General features: G+C 44.0%; 1 long non-coding RNA gene across 2 annotated transcripts in view; it reads right to left on the bottom strand.

Moving 5' to 3' along the window:
- Window positions 1-10,306, bottom strand: part of LOC101682458 — a 29,747-nt gene extending 19,441 nt beyond the window's left edge. For both annotated transcript variants that reach the window (XR_006607002.1, XR_006607003.1), the window contains exons 1-3: window positions 7,205-10,306; window positions 5,532-5,639; window positions 4,090-4,285 (exon numbers count right to left, since the gene is read on the bottom strand). This is a non-coding gene — a long non-coding RNA (uncharacterized LOC101682458). The remainder of the gene's footprint in view (window positions 1-4,089; window positions 4,286-5,531; window positions 5,640-7,204) is intronic.
- Window positions 10,307-12,050: the final 1,744 nt, after the last annotated feature.

Below are 12,050 nucleotides of genomic sequence, written 5' to 3'. Positions count from 1 at the left end.
CATTAGAAGGGTGCCTGCCTGGCTCATATAACTGTTGATCTCAGAGTCATGAGTTCAAGCCCCGTACTGGGTGTAGGAATTACTTAAATAAAACTTTAAAAAAAATTTTAAAAGGAATTGTAAAGATGCTCAACATCATATGTCATTAGGGAATCACAAATTAAAACAATGATCAGGTACTAGTAGATACCTATTAAAATGGCTAAAATAAAAAAAAAAAACACTTGATACCAAATGCTGGTGAAGAGGTAAAATAGCAGGAAAGTTACTACTGGTGTTGCTGTAAAATGGTAAAGCCGCTTGGAAGATAGTCTGGCAGTCTCTTATAAAGTGGAATATAGTCTTACTCTAGAGGATCCAGTAATCACACTCTTTGGTATGTACCCAAATGAGTTGAAAACGTGTGTCCACCCACAAACCTGCACACAAGTGTTTATAGCAGCTTTATTCATAATTTCTGAAAACTGAAAGCAACCAAGATATCCTTGGAAGGTGGATACATTGTTATATACCCAGTGGAATATTATTTGACTATAAAAAGAAATGAGCTATTAAGCCACAAAAGGACATGAAGGAGTATTAAATGCATATTGCTTAAAGACGCCAGTCTGAAAAGTAGGATTCCAACAATAAGATAGTCTGGAAAAAGACAAAACTACAAAGGTAGTAAAAAGATCAGTGGTTACCAGAGGTTCAGGGGAAAGGAGCAGGGATGAATAGGTGGAGGACAATGATTTTTAGGGCAGCGAAACTATTCTGGATGGTACTGTAATGGTAGATACAGGACATGCATTTGTCAGAACCCATAGAACTACACACCACAAAGAGTGAACCCTAATTTAAATGTGTGCTTTGGTTAATATGGTATCAGTATAGATTCATCAACTGCAACACATGTTAGACCACACTAATGCAATCATTGGTCATAGAGGAAACTATATGCATGTGTTTGGGGGTGGGTAAAATGGGAACCTGTACTATCTGCTCCATTTTCTGTTAACCTAAAATTGCCCTGGGGTGCCTGGGTGGCTCAGGGTGTTAAAGCCTCTCTCTTTGGCTCAGGTCATGATCCCAGGGTCCTGGGATCAAGCCCCACATCGGGCTCTCTGCTCAGCGGGGAGCCTGCTTCCCCTCCTTTCTCTCTGCCTGCCTCTCTGCCTACTTGTGATCTCTGTCAAATAAATAAATAAAATCTTTAAAAAAAAAAAAAAAAACTGCCCTAAAAAATAAAGTCTGTTGAGCACATGACTCTCAGTCTCAGAGTCACCAAGTATGGTAAAGAAGAACCCACCAGTGTGGGCTCTAGCCCCACATTGGGTATATAGTTTACTTAAAAATAAACCAAAGCTAATAAACAAAGTCTGTTAAAAAAAAGGGGGGGCACCTGGGTGGCTCAGTGGGTTAAGCCTCTGCCTCCGGCTCAGGTCATGATCTCAGGGTCCTGGGTTCCAGCCCCACATCAGGCTCTCTGCTCAGGAGGGAGCTTACTTCCCCTCTCTGCCTGTCTCTCTGCCTACTTGTGATCTCTCTCTTTCAAAGAAATAAATAAAATCTTAAAAAAAAAAAAAAAAAAGTCCACTGATAGGTTTTCAGATCCTTCATTGTAACTAACCTTTAAGAAACTACCACTTGTCAAATTTAGGTTTGCAATCCAAGAATAATACCCATAATTATTTGAAAAAGCTGTTAAAATGCTTCCTTTTCCAGCTACATATCTCTGTGGGGCCAGATTTTCTTCCTAGACTTCTACTAAACCAACAGATCACGACAGATTGAAGGGAAAAGCAGATGAGAACGCACCTGTCCTCTATTAAGTCACCCAATCTAAAACAATCCCTTTCTCACAAAACTTTTTTTTTAAATAGTTGTTTTTCTTTTGCAAGGCTATTTATGTCAACATGTAACAGCTTTTTAACATAATGGAGATTTTTTTAAGTGTCTCGGTTCTCCTTTCTTATACAGGAAATATTGACAGATAAAAATCCACACCCCTCAAAAGCTCTTTCAAGAGTATCAAGGGGTCTAGAAACTAAAAAAGTTTGAGAACCGCTGCCCTGGGCCTATGTGGCTTAAACTTTAATTTGTAGACTATTTTCTGGCCCATTTGGCAAGTGATGTACTAATAGAAACTGCATCTCATAGTTAACTACACAGAAGCTGCCAGTCTCCAGAAAGTGGCCATCAGGCTGTCCAGGCGGATACAGGAAATATGTGTGCTTAGCGTATCTTTTCTCAAGCGTGAATTTGGAATTTGTTCAATTTTCATTTTTCTGTTATCTTCCTTTAAAACGTAACATTTCAAAGAATATAATAAAACATGAAGGTAAATAAAAAAACAGTGCAAGTCCAATTTATGGTGCAGGAACATAAGGGTTGCTCTTACAGCTTTTAATGGTAGCTAGTTTACAATAAACATGGGGCTTAGCCTGGTAGAAAACAGTCACAGACAGGAGGTAATTACTTGTCCATCTCCAAGCATCAGAAGCTTTGGAGTCCCTCCAGTTGAATAATGCAGATCTGCCAACTGTCACTCATCTGGACTAACGCTTTTTTATTGTTATTTTAATTAAATTGAGGGGGAAAAAGAATGTAAGATAAACCTCCATCTGAAAGTGCTAAAATTCCATGGATGGATAAATCCATGACCCATCCTTTTACATGGTCTTTATTAACCTTGAGTAAATCACATAGACTCCCATCAGCAGAGTCACAGAGGGGAATGGAATGTATACCGTGTTAGGAAGGGCCCATTGCCAGCAAATCTGAATATTACAGTGAGGTTCTATAAACAGTAAGGGAAAAACAGCTAGATCCTCACACAGATAACAAGAATATAAATGGACCTTTTAATGAGCTTTGCATCATCACGTATGAAATAATAAATACACCCAAACAGAGATAAAAAGAGGAAAAGCAAAATTATGCAACATTTCTGTCGTTAAGATATGTGGGCAGCATGGCTCAAAATAGAAACCAAGCAGCTTTCCAAAGACGTGAAGGTTTTAGATAAAGAAAATATAATCGCTCTAATTCTTGTTTAATCCTGTTCCCTTCAGCTTTTGTTAGAAACTGTTACCCACCCCCGGTTATCTGAGGACAGTGGTACTGCTCACAGAAATATACCTGAAACAGATTCTTACAAGTCCATATTATAAGGTTTTTACATTTAAAAAAAGAACTGCGACAAAATTCAAGGTTACTTGTAGGGAGAAGAATCAAGACAGAAAAGACATGCGTATTTTACCGTTAAACTCTAATATGCTTCATGAATAGCTTACATTTATTTTGCTGTATGAATACTTTGGATCAAAGGGTAATTTAGCATCAACTCTTAAATTTTTAAAAGCCTTCACCTGTTATAAACACCTTGGATTATTTGAAATCAAGGGCCCTCCACGTAAATGCTGTGTACTTAACCAGAGTTTTTTTTTTTTCCTTGAAAGATGTGGTTATGAGTAATTTTGATTGGGATTTGGATTCTCATTTCACTGGCTAAGACGTTGCCCTAGTGCTACAATGGAACCTTCCATTTTGTTCTACAGTGAAGGAAAACATTTTCCTTCTACAGACGTGTGCCGCAGAACCAGTCTATCCCATGGCAAGGCTAGTAATTGCCTGACTCATTCTATGTTCCAAAAGAATTTAAAAATAAATGATATCAGATCTTAAGAACTACCATGATCTTTACTTTCAATTTCATTGTGGAAATTCATGACATGTCACAGGTGCCACTCCTACCTCTCCCCAAAAATAATGTGGTCAGTGAGAAAATGAATAAAATTTAAAAAAGAACTGAGGTACTGTTTTCCCTTCTGGAACTGATGCTCACATACATCAGTTTCACCGGGTCTTAGAGCAAACGTAAGCATGAGGATATTAGACCAGCATTTTGTAAACCAAGACAACTCAATACTGAATACAAAGAAATCTTAGGCTTATCTAAAAGGTTCATTCCGAAGGCTTACAGGTGGAATAGAGTTTATGAAAGTGTGGGCTTTATTTGACCCTGAGAGTGTTTTTCTAAAAACTGAATTCCACCTGTGATGTCAACATCACAGGTGGGGTTATTTCATGAAAACAAACACAAACCTGCATTTCTATCTAACTGGAAGGTCTGGCACCGGAGCTCCCGAGTCATTGTGCCGAGGCATCAAAGGAGGAAGGCTAGGCAAGGTTCGTTCCTGTTCCAGAATCTCTCAGCCCACCGTACGCACGCACATTTCCTGCATGGTGCATGGGTATCTTTATGTGGAAGGCGCTTGTCAGCCAGTTGCTCCGGCTTCAGCTGAGAGTCAAAGAAGACAAGACTGATCAGGTTCAGGTGTCCACTCCTTTGGGGTTCCTCTCTAGCTCTTCCAATAAAACTCTGTATCATGTATACAGTTGCAGAACCCAAAAGGACCATTTTAGGGAGGCTTTAGGGCCTCGCCCCAGATCAGAATCACTTCGGAGTTACCAGTGATCTGGAGATTTTCTGGGAAATAAGGGTTCAGAGTCTTTTCTTGAAGGTTCTAGGTTGAGCTGGGTAATGTATCTTAATTCAGAATGAGAATAATTCTGAGATCAAACAGGAAAAAGGCCCATGATGGAGGTTTTATTGAAATATCTCTGCGGGGGGGGGGGCACTGGGCTGGCTCAGTGGGAAAGCATGCCACTCTCTTTTTTTTTATTTATTTGACACAGAGAGACACACAGAGAGGGAACACAGCAGGGGGAGTGGGAGAGGGAGAAGCAGGCTTCCCACTGAGCAGGAACCTGGAATCATGCCCTGAGTGGAAGGCAGACGTTAACGACTGAGCCACCCGGGTGTCCCAAACATGCCACTCCTGATCTCGCGGTGTGACTGCGAGTGTGGAGTCTACTTTAAAAAAAAAAAAAAAAAGTCTCTCTGTAGATGAGATGAGGTGGAGAAGAACAGCTGGGTTCCGGGGCCCACACTGCCTCTCTCTAGCTGTGGGACCTTAGGTGTGCCACTTAACTCGGCCTCTGTTTCTTCACCTATAAAAGGAAGGGGATGTGTCTGCATTCAGAGCCCAGGCCATACATTAGAATCACCTGGATTTTATTTTTTAAATATTGATGCCTAGGCCCCACCCCAGACCAGCCGAATTTGATTCTCTGAGATGAGGTCCCAGGAATCCGTGATTTTCTGATCTTCTCTGATTCTGAGGCACAAAGAGGGAGACAGTTGACTATGATCTCCAAGGAGAGATGTGATCTGACATGATCACCAAGGTTCCTTCTCATTCTCCCATTTTGTGGTCTCAAGGCTTGGTAGCAGGAGCCAGGAGAATAGCTATTGCCCTATTCGTTTCTTGTTTATGTCAGATTACAGTCAAAACTATCCATTTCACACCAAAAGTAGGAGTAGGAGAAGGAGGAGGAGGAGGAGGAGGAGATACTGTTATTTTCATTAAGCCACTAAACCCAAATTCGAGCACCCATTCCCTTAAATTCATTCTCTACAACCACATTCAGGTATCACTTGTCCAAAGCATGCTGATTTAAAAATCTTTATCTGGAGAAGTTACCTATATTGTTGCCGTTTGAAAGATACCAAGACCTTCCCAGGATGAGGTAACCACCAGCCACACATTGCACTGAACACCTGAAATGTCACTAGTCCCAACTGAGATGCACTGCAAGTGAAAAATATACACTCAGCTATGCAGAGTTAGTATGAAAAATAGAATACTTCATCAATAATTTTCATATGAACCACATGTTGAAATGACAGTGTTTTAATAGAGTGGGTTTCATAAAATATTTACATTAATTTTGCCTGTTTCTTTTTGCTTTTCTAAATATGATTACTAGAAAAGTTTCAATTAGGTGGTCCCATTATATTTGTATTGGACAGTGCTAAGAGATGTCCTCTTCCTGAGACTTTAACTAAAATTCATAGTGTTAAAAAAAAAAAAAAGACGACTCCAGGAGTGCCTGGATGGCACAGTTAAGCTTCTGACTCTTTGTTTCGGCTCAGGTCATGATCTCGGGATGGTGAGATCGAGCCCTGCATGGGGTTCAGCACGGCGTATATTTGGGATTCTCTCTCCCTCTGGCCCTCCCCTCATTCATGCTCACTCTCTTTCTCAAATGAAAAATAAAGAAATATTTTAAAAGCTCCATTTAATTACTAGTCTTTACCACACAGGCTCCTACAAGGAGACCATTCTTGATAGACGTGACCGGAACTACCCAACCTCAGCTGGACGGGGATGCCCAAATCAAAAGCAGTATTTTACACCAACTTTTGAGCACCCAGATATGGCCCTTGGGAGAACCCTAGTGGAACACTGTGGGGAGAGGTTTCTGGTCATTTCCCTCTCCTCCCGCCTCTCACGTGAGGAATTGCAACTTCAACACGTGTGCCCGTTCAAGCACCCCGCCCCCGCTCTGCGCGTGAAACAGACATGGTAAAGAAAGAACTCAGTGAATGAGTGCATTTAGGGGGGACACCAAATATCTAAGTGTGCGCTCGCTCCCCACCTTTGTTTTTCAACAGTGGTGTCTCAAATGCCTCAAACAGTTGTGACTTCATTCTTCCAGGATTTCCAGCCCAGGGGTCTGGGATCAGCGGTATCAGCCCCCACCCTTGCCTTATCGTGCAGCCACAATAGAGAGCCCGGAGGGGAAACACGCACGCCTGGGTGTTCGGAAACCCAGCCAGCTTGAAGGGCAGATGGAGCAGGCAACTGTCCGGAAGACGGAAGACGGGCATTCAGGGGTACGAGGAGCACTCCAGCATGCCAAGCAAACGCTGTTCTCCTCAGCTGGCCGAAGCTGTCTGCACAAGGCTTTTGAGGCCCAGGTACATCTCCACGTGACTCACAAACAGCTTCAAGTGAATACCTTTCAGATCAGCCAGACTCAGTGTGGCCACCCTAAGGAGATCCCTCTAGGATTGTTAGGATCCCTGCCCCCGTCCAGATGGGGAGAGGAAAGGGAGGAAGAGGGCAGAGACCAGAGACTGGAAGGCTGAGAACACTGACGACAGGCAGACGTCATGGAGCTCTCCAACCAGCCAGTGTCTCGGCCGCCGTGAGAAATGCTTCCCTCGGAAGGGACGTGGGCTGGGGCAGGCAGGTCACACTGAGGTGGGCCTGCACCAACAGTGGAGGCACCGTGAGAACAGTTCTTTTCACTGCGTCATCTCCCCCTCTCCCACTCCCAGGCCCACACCTACCTCTACTGTAGAACTTACTCACGGTCTTGTTTATTTTCCTTCCTCCCCCACAAGCACAAAGGCCCAGGCCTTATTCCTCTGGGAGTCCTCAGAACCTGGCACAACACTTGGCACTTTGAAGTGCTTCATCAGCGTTTGCTGAGTGAACACACGACTGCTCCTGCCTGCCTCACTGGGGGCACCAGGAGCGTCTGTCTTCCTGCCCGTGGCCGTGGCTTCCTCTGCAGCAGCTCTGCCCGCAGCTCTGAACTCTGGACAAAGTCTGAGACAAAGATGAAGGAGAAGAGGCAGAGGACAGGTCTGGACATGCAGCTCCCGCCACCCATGTGCACACATTCCTACTCACGTCCTGCCAGAACCTTCTCTCTGCCCTTTCCCATGGCCTTGTGGGACTATTCTACCCCCGACCGCAGTAGGTTTCTATGAGAAAAACCATTCTTATGACTTGTCTTGCTCTATTTTCTACCCAAATCAAAAAAAGCAGTGTCTATCAAAACCTCACCCCCCTAGCTGTAGATTACTGTACTTTCTAACACACTGACCCGCCCCATTTTCCAGCACTTAGGATATGCTGCAAATAAGTGGCCAGCACTCAGGAAGCCCAAGTTTCCAGCAAGCGTTGTGTGGCCTTGGATAAGAAACACAGAGAGACTCTTTGTCTTCTGGCTTCTTCCGTGTATTAAAAGAGATAGTGGTATATTCTATGGGTATGAAGAAAGCTTAACATCCGTCTGCATGAAGCTCTTTGAAATGCATGAAGGGCCCTACAGTGGATAAATTCAACACTTGCCCTAGTGTTCACTGAGAACCTTGCCCGACATTCACAAAATCTCTCTGCGGCTGTGTAGACACACACATACACGAATACATTTTAAATCGCTTCATTGCTTTTAAAAATGTTAAGTAAACACACTGCAATGATTATAAGGCATCTGCACCATGTCTCCCATGCAAGCCTGCCACGATAAGAGCTATTTGAGAAACTAAATCACATCCATGAAAGAATAGCAATGAGTCAATTGATGGAATATTGCATTAGCAATGGCCTCTGACCCCGCATGATGCCAACTGAATGCTTTTACCTCTTTGTAATTTAATCATTTTTCAGTTAAATTAATTTCTTAAAATCCACTCAGATAAGCCGCCTATGTTAAACACACACACACACACACACACACACACACACCCTTCCAGGTATAGGTGAGATGGGGGACAAATGACACACTGTGACTTTCTACCTGCACTTTATTCTGGGAATGGACAATATCCTGTTTCTTTTTTCCCGTATCTGACAAGAATTTTCCATAACTTCTTGCTAAAGAGTGATGTTGTCAAGGGGCCCCAAATACCTAAAGGCCCCCATCAACACAAAACCATGAAACGCAGCCATGAGACACACATAAGTGTGTCTGCTAGTAACTGGCTGGTGTTCGGTTGTTTTGTTTTGTTTGAATAAACTAACTGGTTCAGAAGGTGGCTTTGTGCAGGTAGCAACTCTGAGGAGTGCTAACAAGCCCGCCCGCACGTTTGTGCTCGGGCTTGCTGGTGGAGTGTCTTCCACACACATCCAGGAATTTGTTTGAGAACAGAGCGTGGTTAGGTCATGTTTTAAGAATGTTCTCTCATTATCCTGACTCAGAGGGTGCAGTGAGCCACAGAAAGGAGGTGGCTCAGTGATACCTTCTGTTTTGTCTGGTTTTCAGGAAATGCCTTCTGCTGTATTGATGGCCATAGACGGAGGTCATGGACATTCGTCCCTTCACGTCTTTTTACAGGGTTAGAGCAAGAGCACTTTTTCCTGATGACACTCGTTCAACTGACTGACCTGGGGGTTAGGCCTGTTGAGGGAGCGGAGAACGGGGGAGAAGTCCCTCTAGGAGAGGTGAACGGAGCCCGAGGAGGGCCTTGCATGGAATGAGAGGAGAAAAGCAATAACACAAATCACAAGCCACGAGATTTGGGGAAAATAGAAATCTAAGAGCTGTGGTTTGGCAAGTAACTCTGACCGTGAATGGGCAAGGTGGAGAGAAGGAAGAGGAAACAGAGCGGAAGAGCACGACGGAAAGGAGAGAAGAGGAAGGAGAGGCGGAGGGCAGTGAGAAGGGAGGACAGGCTGGGGAGTAAAAGCAGCAAGACTCCGTGGAGGCCGCCAGTGCGTCAGTAAGGGACATCGCGAGGAAATGCACGGGATGAGAGCCTAGGAAGTGAAGGATCAGGAGGGCCACCAAGAAGGCCTCGCTGGTCCTCTCAGTGTCCTGGAACTGGGAGAGGTTTCTTCGGTAACTCCTTTCATCAGTGTGTCTCGTGCCAATGGGCAAGCAAGTGCTTGAATGATTAAAGTTTCCTCAAAGGGTGGGATAGGGATCATGAGGTCATCATTAGCAATTTGGGTAAGGAATCTCCTCACAGGTGCCCACATGAGACAGCTCTCTCTCTCTCTCTCTCACACACACATACACACACACAGAGGCATACATGCTCACTTAAAAACCATTCCATGTCTTTCCATTGTACTTAGAATAAAACCCGGCCTCAACTCCTACAGCCTCACCAGCTTTCCCTCACAGCAGCCTTGTGGCCATTACCGGCTGCTTTGCAGTTCCCTGAATCCCCTGAGCTCTCTCTCACCTCAAGACTTTCCCAACGTTGGGGTGCCTGAGGGGGCAGAGTCGGTTAAGTCCCCATTGCTTGGTTTCAGCTCAGGTCACAATCTCAGGGTCGTGAGTCCTGCCTAAGGCTCTGGGCTCAGTGTGGAGTCTGCTTGAGACCCTCTCTCTCTCCCTCGTCCTCTACTCCTGCCCCTGTTCTGAATGAATGAATGACTTTCCCAGCGCTGTTTCCTCTACCTGTGCTTCTTCTTCACCCTTAGAGAACTGGTACTTCTTCATCCTCTACACCTCACCCAGAGAGGCCATCTTCAACCACTTTGCCTCCGTAGGTTCCCACACTTGCCATCACCACCCCCAGTAATCCCTCCCTACACACTATTAGTGTTCTGGCACCATTACTTGTCAGTGTATATTTATGGGTTTGTCTACCTGTAAATTGTCCTTGACATCTACCAAATATTTGTTGATTTTTTAAAAAACATTTTATTTATTTACTTGAGAGAGAACGAGCATGAGTGGGAGGGAGAGGCAGAGAGAGAGGGAGAAGCAGACTCTCTGGGGCTCCATCCTAGGTCCCTAAGATGATGACCTGAGCCGAAGACAGGCGCTTAACTGACTAAGCCACCCAGGCGCCCCAAATATTTGTTGGTTAAATGCACAAATGGAATGTTCCAGATTCACTGATTTGGGATGCCCAGATTTGGGGACTGGTAGCAATCCCCAGTCACCCTCTTTACTACGTATCTCTTCCTCCTCCCTGCTGCCCCACACGGCATTCCCACCTTGGCCTTGAAGCTGTTTCTGGCCACCCTCTAGTTAAAGGGGTGGCAAGCAGCTGTCCTCAGGCAAGGCAGATGCAATCACAAGCCTCAAAGTGTTAAAGAAGGAAATTAGAGCTAGCGACTGATCTGATGCTCCTTGTGTATAATTAGGAAAACAGAAGGAGCATCCCTGAAGAAAGAGTCCTGAAGAGCAAAGAGCACAGAGGTTAGAAATGTTCTATGTTTGGGGATGAATGTTCTGCTGGGTGGTACAGTCCTCTGAGGGATCCCCACTCCTTCCCTATGCGTGCAGAGGGCACTACTCCCAGCAAAAGCTCTCTTGGACTGCCACCATCAGGAAAAGGGCGATGAGAAAGAAGGCCGCCATCCCCCCCAAACCAGCCCTGCCCCTGCTCCTCTAACAAGCTGCCTCTGGAGTGTCAATCTGCTCTCTCCCTCACTGGCTCTGTGCTTTCATCCAAACAAAATATCCCAGGGTGACACCCACTTCATGAAGCTCCAGGAAGTGCTTAACGTTCAGGCTCCTCTGACCTCTTGATGAGAAGGACCTTTTTTTTTTTTTTTTTTTTTTTTTTTTGGCCTATTTATCTGTCCAAAAACATGTTTAAGATCATGTGAGATCCTGAAGTGTCATGGCTTTCTGCAGCCGGGGTCTTGCTCAGAGCTTGAGGATCAGTCCACAAATTAAACTCTTGGCCAAACATGTATGGCTCGAGTTTATCCAAAGTCCAAACAAATCAGATACTCCTCTGGACAGAAGTCAAATTCTTTCCTTTGGTAACAACTGCTCAGAAATTTAGAAAAGCAGTTATGTTTTATATCCTCAGAGTTCTTATAATCACATCCAATCTTGTCTAAAATGCATCAATTGCCATAATGAAGGGCTCTGAAAAGTCTGAGGCTTCCAAAATGGATAAAGAAATCAAAGCCTGTTTGAACTTTTGAGAAATATCTCAACACTGTAGGATCCAAAAACATTAATGAGTTTGCCCTCTCTTTGTAAAACAGCACAACAGGCCAGCTACAACTCCAAATGAGGAAAATTCCAAGGGTTTCCCTAAAGGACATGTTTTTTAAATTTCTTTTCTTTTTTTTATTAATTGTAGGGAGTTTGCCAAACTTTACTAGAGTGTGCTTTGTTCCACGAGAGAATCAGATCTCAGATATTTGACCTATGAAAGCCCAACAGGCATTACTAAATTTCATATAGCTCATGGATGGCTGCAAGTCCCAAATTGGATACACCCTCCTCACAATTAGGGATGAGGTCATAAAATGTCAGTCTCTGAAATTCAGGATTAAAAAAAATCAGTATAAAATTAACCACTACGATGTCAGTAACATAGGATTAACATGTTAAAGAAATAACAAGCCTTTGGAGCAGTTTTGTCAATTTGTAGGTGATGGGTCCTGGTATGTCTCATCAAGAAGAAATAACTCTACATAATGTAAATAATCATGCTAGCTACCATT

This window comes from Mustela putorius, unplaced genomic scaffold (assembly GCF_011764305.1).
Source record: "Mustela putorius furo isolate JIRA1106 unplaced genomic scaffold, ASM1176430v1.1 tig00000487_pilon_pilon_pilon, whole genome shotgun sequence".
NCBI lineage: Eukaryota > Metazoa > Chordata > Mammalia > Carnivora > Mustelidae > Mustela > Mustela putorius.
Note: the sequence above shows the minus strand (reverse complement) of the source record. Positions and strands in the feature narration are given on the sequence as shown.